The following is an 8,540-nucleotide window of genomic DNA, read 5'->3' on the forward strand; positions in this document are numbered from 1 at the left end:
AAGCATTAGGCTATAATTTTTATAATAGTTTTCCAGCACAGAATATTACTAAAAACTCATATAATAGTGACCTTTATCTTTTCCTCAATAACACACGATTAATCTCGATCAAACATATTATAGCGCAAAAGCAATTTATAAGTATTATAAAATGTTTTAAACTTGGCTCTTTGCCACAAACTAATCACTCCGTGTACATGAACCAAATTATCTTCACTTACTATCAAACAAGGAAACATGGGTAGAAATTTAATGTATCTTACTATCGAAGATCGAAGGCAGTCTTAGCAGCCTGTTGCAGTTGGTGGTTGAACCCTCTAGGACATGTGGGTGGTTCCTGCAGAGTTCCTCTTTAGTCCTCTTTAGTAAATCCACAGTTTATCTCTACTCACAGCTGGTCGATGAACTACCAATAACTGATCTCCTCTGAAGATCCCACTAGGTTTTAATGTCTCGCAGACCTGCGTTTATCTCCTACGTTGATTAGTTGTACACTTCTCCCATCTAGAAATGAAGCCATGCAGTGAAAATGCAAGGTTTCGTCCTATCATTTACTATAACAACCCTTGTACAACTTCTCTCAACATGTGAAATAACATATTTGCCTCCTCTAACAAACTGAAGTACACCAATGTAGTACATCAATACAAGCGCAGTTCTGAACACTGTTCAGATAGACCTGAACACATTATCAGGTCCATCTCTCTATGGTCCTCGAATCAAGTAGGTACTCTTGAAGTTCCTGTGTCGCTGCTTCCTTTATCAGCGACGACTCCTATCCAACGGGTACCACTGCTACCTGAAGTTCCACCATCTATATACAGTTCCACTATATAGGGTTCGTCATACACATGAAGTTCCTCTACACAGGCTTCACAGTGCACATATAGGTTCACTGTACAAACTTCACCATACACATGGACTTTGCTCTACAAACAGGAAAAGGATGGTGTGACGAAGACACGCAAATATGGCAGCCGACCTGGTCCTCCACAAATTTTTCTTGGAAAACAGCAGAGCACACTTTTAGGAAGTTAGCTTGCATTAAGGAGCAGTTATTTACCACTGGTAATAACCTTAGTCTCGGAAGGTTGAGACTAAAGAGCAGCGTCTCGGTAGGTTGAGACTAAAGAGCAGCTGGAACCACTTTTCCTGTTAAAAGATTTCAAGGAATGTCTATCAGGTGATCTGAACACGTACTTGGAGGAACAGCAAGTAGAGACTTTGGGTGCTGCAGCCTCCATGGCTGAAGAATACATTTTAACCCAAAGGCCCCTCTACAAGATATGTTGAAAAGACCTACTCAAAACCTTTTACCAAGTATAAGCAGAAGGGAGCCGTCCCCCATGGTGCCGTGAAGAAAACCCAAGGTAATCCAAGACGAACAGGCCCCTAGGGACGACTTAGTGTGATGGACATGCGGGAAGAAAGGACACGTGTCTGCTAAGTGTAAGAACAGGACAGGTAACGATTTGCATAGGGAACTTATGCTGGTGAGATGTGTTACACTGCCATTGGAAACCTTTTCCCTATGGGCAGGCATGAGGGAGAAACCAAAATTGTTTGCTCATTCACTTCAAAAGGGTATGTATCGAATGCCCAATGTGATAAGTCAAAAGTAATTCTTAGAGATAGTAGAGCAGCCCAATCTCTGATTTTGAAGAGCTTGTTACCCAAGGAAAAGCTGATTGAAGGAAAGAAAGGTGTCATTTTAGGTTAGTTTCCCTCCACTTTGTAGATTGCAACCCCCCCCCCTCCTCCTTAGTAGAGGATCACTTGGAATCACCATGTTTTAATTGCAGGTGGACATTTGAACTAGTAGACCATCTTCTTAAAGACTGGATAGAGGTAATACTGGTCAATTACTTAGCTTCGGGGTTCCGCAGTAACCATTCCATAGTTGTTACCGATCCTATAGAAGACGTGGTAAGGCCAGTAGTAGTAATCCAAACCAGATCACAGGTAAACATGCAATTGGGATTAGATTCTCTGTTTAACCATTGATATGATCGTTTTCTAATAACCGTCCTTTCCTGCCTCAAGAGTCATTTCCACCCACCTATAAAGATTTCAGACGGACCAAGCTGCAATTTAAGTTAAACGGAGAGAGTCTTATTCACAATCATGTGAGATATTTGGCTGAAATGGAGGTGAAGGGAAGGGACCTATCAGGGGAAAGCGCCAAGACATTAGACTATACAGCACTTGGAAGGGGCTAGGATAAGGATTTTGGGATGGGACAGGGGGATAATGCCCAACTACTTGGACGCTCGGGGATTGAACGCCGGTGGTGACACATCTGGCAACTTTTGGTCTGCATCGACCTATGTCTAGAGCTCACACAACGAGAGGTGAGTGGCGGTGGCTCAGGTGCTCAGCCAACCAGCGATAAGCTTTCAGAGACGTCATCGGCAGGCACCGAGCCCGCCCCAGGGAGCAGAGCCCAGCTCACTGTTCAGCTAGACTTTAGACGGGAAGGTGGTGACTTTGGGCACTCTCGTAATGTTCGGCAGATTTGGATCTTAAGTGGCAAGTTGAGCCTAAGAGAGAGGCAACAGGACTCTGGCCGTATTGAGGCACCAATGGATACCTTTCTGGATTAGGGTCGAACGATTATCGTCAATGAAGATACCTGCGGAGAGTAGAAGAAACTCTATAGCATGCCAGATTCGGAGGAGGGAGCTGCTAGAACCTTCATTTGGATCATGGTGGGTCAACGTGAAAGGACTGACCGTGGAAACCTAATGATAATCCCGACCAGTGACTGTCGGAAGTGGTAACAAACTGGTGTGTGTGAATCAATAGTAGGTAGTCGTTGAAGAGGCTATTGAAGACACGACCGGGGTCATGATAAGTAAGTATTCTTTTGATTTTTGCCTGTGAAGAGACAAGTGGGATGATGACTGTGACTCTGGAAATAGAGTGGTTCGTAAACTGTGCCAACGAAGAGGTTGTGAACAATTATGCTTCGATGGTAAACAATTCTATAGTAATCAATGAGGTGAGCAAGTGTGGCAGAAATTAACATATCTGGTTACCCCATATAGACGGAGAATATAATGAACAGACTGCAACGGCGCCCTGTATCGAAACAGACCCAGCCAGTGAAGTTGACAATCGTAAAACCTTCCATGGCAGTGAATCTGTGTACTGGATATTGACATACGGCTGCCGAGACAAGATACATCCCGCGGAGCGATGACAGTCAAAGGAAAACCGTTGTCGACCCCAGTGTTGGACACACCACTGAACGTGTTCCCCTGGTGTGTCGAGGGGATCGGTGCCATGTCAGTGTTACCCAAGGAAGGAAGGAAGAAGGACGAGGAGACGTGTGAGCAAGGTAGCTGCCAAGGATGTGGTGATGGATCTTCAGTGAGCTGGCGAAACGTTGGAGATACACACATCACTGGAGATATCATCATTTCCTAGCTAAGTTATTTGTCCTTCCCCTTACCCCTTGTTGGATAGGCATTCCTAAGGGAACCTGTACGAATTTATTATTATATGTATACACTTATTTGTAGGATCCTTTAAGCCTATAGATGTGAATATAGTAACGCTGGAATTAATGAAGGTCGTGATCGGCCATAGATTGTAGACTTGATTGAGACTATCCAGGACAAATCATTATTTATTTTTGTGAAATTCTTTGGCCAGTAAGTAAATGTTCTTTTAACTTTTGTTCTTAAATGCTGTGTTTATATGTACCTGCATCACGGTTATGGCATTCATATATATATATATATATATATATATATATATATATATATATATATATATATATATATATATATATATATATATATATATATATATATATATATATATATATATATATATATATATATATATATATATATTATTAAATATGACCGAAAAAGTAAGATTAGTAATTCTAACACGAATTTTCTCAATATTTCTAAAGTTTCTTTTCACTGTCGATGGTAATTGAAAAATCAATTCTCCAAAATTCCTTTTTATTTCTAGTCTGACGTGACACTTGAACGTGTTTCATAATAACTTATTACATTTTCAAAGACTTTAGTTTACACACCCACAACTATAACCTGCAAACACTAAACAGAGTCCTACTATGCTATAATTTAAATGACTTTCATTTTATATACCTGCATTTGGGTGAGGTGATATGTTACAACAGTTTTGGATGAGGTGAAAACACAAGACAGAACACGAAACAATGGGTATAATATTGGGTAAGTTTAAAGGGAAGAATGGAAGTAACTGCAAAGGGCCTATTGGCCCATATTTCTTGACGGTTCTATATTGGTGCGGAGTCTTGAAGTGGGTAGAATATAGTTGTGCATTAATTGGCTGTTGATTGGTGGTGTTGACTTCTTGATGTGTAGTGCCTTGCAGATATCAAGCCGCCTTCTATCGCTGTATCTATCGATGATTTCTGTGTTTTTTGTTAAGACTTCTCTAGTGATGGTCTGGTTGTGGGAAGAGATTATATGTTCCTTAATGGAGCCCTGTTGCTTATTCATCGTTAATCGCCTGGAAAGAGATGATGTTGTCTTGCCAATATACTGAGTTCTTTGAGGCTTACAATCCCCAAGTGGGCATTTGAAGACATAGACGACATTGGTCTCTTTTAAAGCGTTCTGCTTTGTGTCTGGAGAGTTTCTCATGAGTAGGTTGGCCGTTTTTTTGGTTTTATAGTAAATCGTCAATTGTATCTTCTGATTTTTGTCTGTAGGGATAACGTTCCTATTAACAATATCTTTCAAGAAAGACTGCTACCAAAATATACTAATATTAAAATGCACGACCTAGCAGTAAGTAATCAAGCCTTTACGATAAAATATCGCCAAGATCTGATTCGAAATCAGATACACAAGGCAGAAAATAAAATCAAAGACAACAAAACGCAACTACTTCATGCTACAAACAAATGTAGAAACAGTAACATCAACGAAAACCTCCGTACTCGTATCGAGCAACACCTCGACATCCTCACAGATCGACCTATGGCAATTCCACGACCAAGAGACGGCTTCCTGAACCTTGCTGGAATCAACCTCACTGAGAACCAAGTCACTCTCCTAAACCTGGGTATAAACTGTCACGTTATGTCCAGACAAAGTGAGATGGCCCGGAAAGTGGAGTTGGAGATCCTGTTGGACGACATATTCGACCTCGAGGCACAAAAAAGGTCACCACCAAAGACACCTTACAAGTAGAACTTATTGCGGAAGGAGGAAAGAATCGAGGCAACTACAGAAGCACCTTACTGTCCCCCCGAGCTCAAAGCGGCAGCTAAGAGCCTTTCTGACAACAAGGAGATAGTCGTCAGGAGAGGTGACAAGTCGCCAATATACGTCATTCTTAAAAAAGACGAATATCTGGCGAAAAACCTCATACTCTCTGACCAAACTAAATTCCAAAGGGTAACGAAGGACACTACAGCCGAATTGAAAGCAAAGGTCAACAAATTGATCGAAACTGTGAACGCCAAGAAATCCGGACTCCACCTGCTAAAGATTATTGGGGAATACAAACCTGGATACGTGTATGGAAATGTCAAGACACACAAGCCTGGAAACCCACTTCGGCCAATTATCAGCCAGATACCCACACCCATGTACAGACTGGTGAAGCGACTGTACGACATAAGTGAGTCAGCGGCTTGCTGACTCCATATGTCCCTTGCGCTTTCAGCCTGAAGTCTCCAAAGGAATTTGTTGACTTACTGCAGGGAACACGGGCCACAGGGATAAGAGCCTCGTTGGACGTAGAATCACTGTTTACCAACGTACCTGTGGATGAAACAATCGGGATGATAGCGGACAGAGTGTATCGTGATCCGGCCTATACTCCTCTTGACATACCAGAAAAAATTCTAAGGAAACTACTCCAAGCTTGTACTAAAGAGGCACCCTTCTTGAGCCCGGATGGCACATGTATAAGCAAGTAGATGGGGTCGCCATGGGTTCTCCCCTAGGTGTCCTGTTTGCAAACTTCTACATGGGTACCATCGAACAAAAGGTCTTAGTCGACATGAACTTGAAACCGGCCATATACTGCAGGTATGTTGACGACATTTTTACACAGGTACCTGATGTCAGACATCTGCAGGAGCTGAAGGAGGCATTTGAGCAGAATTCTGTGTTGCGTTTCACTTACGAGATGGAGAAGGATGGGAAGCTGCCCTCTCTAGATGTAACAGTCATGGAAAGGAGCGGAGGTTTCCACACTGCAGTCTACACTAAGGAAACAAACATAGGTATGTGCCTCAATGCCAACAGTGACTGCCCAGACAGGTATAAGAGGAGTGTTGTTAACGCTTATGTCGACCGTGCTCTCAGCCACAGCTCAGGATGGAAGCAAGTCGATGAAGAACTCTGTTGGGTAAGGCAGGTCCTGGTCAACAACGGCTTCTCCAATGGTTTCGTTGAAGACATCATAAGAAGGAAGGCGAAACGCCATGCAACCTCTGAAGAGACAACTAACACAACACCTGTGCCCCCTATTAGACTATTTTACAGCAACTTCTTTTCCACAGCTCATAAAACGGAGGAAAGGATCCTGAAAGATATTGGTAATAGAAACGTTATCCCTATAGACAAAAAATCAGAAGATACAATTGACGATTTACTATAAAACCAAGAAAACGGCCAACCTACTCATGAGAAACTCTCCAGACACAAAGCAAAACGCTTTAAAAAGAGACCAGTGTCGTCTATGCCTTCAAATGCCAACTTGGGGACTGTAAGCGTCAAAGAACTCAGTATATAGGGGGATTTTATATACATACTATATCGATATCACATCTGTGACGGGAAAAAATATGTTTTTTTGAAAAACTCTGTTTTTCACATTTTTATCATGTGAGGGAAATCTTTGAAACCTCTTTACCGATTGAGTTTGAAATTTTGACACAACGTTGCATTTGATTAGGCGAGCGTTTATAAATATCTACGATATTTAATCTACGAGAAAAGATAATTAAGAGACATATATACATATAAATATACATGTCTCACCTATGATAGAAAAAAACATGTTTTTTATGAAAAACAGCGCCATCTGTTCAACGTAGGAGCAACATACGCTCTAATCTCTGAAAGTTCTTCACCGATTGCATTGAAATTTTGACACAACGTTCCATTCGAATACGTGCGTGTTTTTATATACCTACTATTTAGATGCCACACCTGAGACAGGTAAAAACATGCCTTTTTCTTAAAAAACAGCACCATCTTTTTCACGTAAGACCAACTCAAGCTATGGAAAATATGTTACGATTCCATTTCAATGTTTCCGATTGCATTGATAAATTGAATTTTCATAGATTTTGATTTATTTTCGTTTTGATTTAATTCTTTTGTGTGACAATGCATTGGAATTGAGCTGTGTTGTTTACCATACCATTCATTTCGTGGGTATAGTTTATTTGTTTCTTTTTTCATTGTTTTTCTTTTCGCTTTTTAACTGTTCTTATTATTTTTCAGCGCAATTGGTGACGAAATTGAGCTGTGTCGATTGATCTGCGTTTGAATTATTGAAATATTTCGTTAGTATTTTTTTTTTAAACATGAAAATTGACAACACATTTATTTCACAGCTGCAAATGAGCAACAAACAGCTATGAATCCACCGGCTACAACGTTAACGACTTTCTTCACATTATGTCAAAATGACGTGTTTGCGAAAACAATGCTGTATTCGGAAGTACCTACGTATTACACATGGACTTCCAGTAGAAAATCATTTGAACGATGCTAACGAGGAGAGCGAGTCGACGGACAACTTGGCATATTCAATTAAACTACGATAGGCAGACTGTACGCCGTGGAACCTAATCAGGACGAATGCTTCTTTCTTCGGTATGCTGTTGGTAAATGTGCGCGGTCCAACGTCTTTCCAGCCATTGAGATTTGTCAACGGCTTAACACATGCCACTTCCCACAGTGCATGTCATGCTCGGAATTTATTGGAGAACGATCGGCACTGGGATGTATGCATTAATGACGCGTCCAACATGTCACATCCAAATCAAATTCCTGCAATGTTTGCAATCATATTGACCACCGGCTCACCGTTATCTCCAACAGAGTTATGGGATAATTATAAATAGCACATTGCTGAAGATATTATCCATCGAATATGCAAAGAAAATTCAAATATGAACATGGATTTTACAGCAAAAATCTTCAACGAAGCGTTGATAATGATTGAAGACTTGTGCTTAGAAATCGCGAACAAAGTTCTCAATTAAATGGAAATGCCATCATCGAATCAATCTGCTGCTACTTCGTTCTACATAGAATTGCGTCGTGGACAAAATTACAACACGGGTGATCTGTTGTCGTATGTTTAATCAAATATTCCTCGGCTAACGCTTGTGTGAAAAGGCATTAATGATCAAATAATTCAAACTGTCAATAACGGGCTTGGAGAAATCTTCTTAGATACGCCAGGAGGAACTGGTAAAACCTTCCTAATTAGAGTGATTCTGGCAGCATTTCGATCCCCAAATGGCATAACCTTAGCTCTTGCGTCGTCTGGAATTGCTGCGA

Source organism: Procambarus clarkii, chromosome 16 (assembly GCF_040958095.1).
Source record: "Procambarus clarkii isolate CNS0578487 chromosome 16, FALCON_Pclarkii_2.0, whole genome shotgun sequence".
NCBI lineage: Eukaryota > Metazoa > Arthropoda > Malacostraca > Decapoda > Cambaridae > Procambarus > Procambarus clarkii.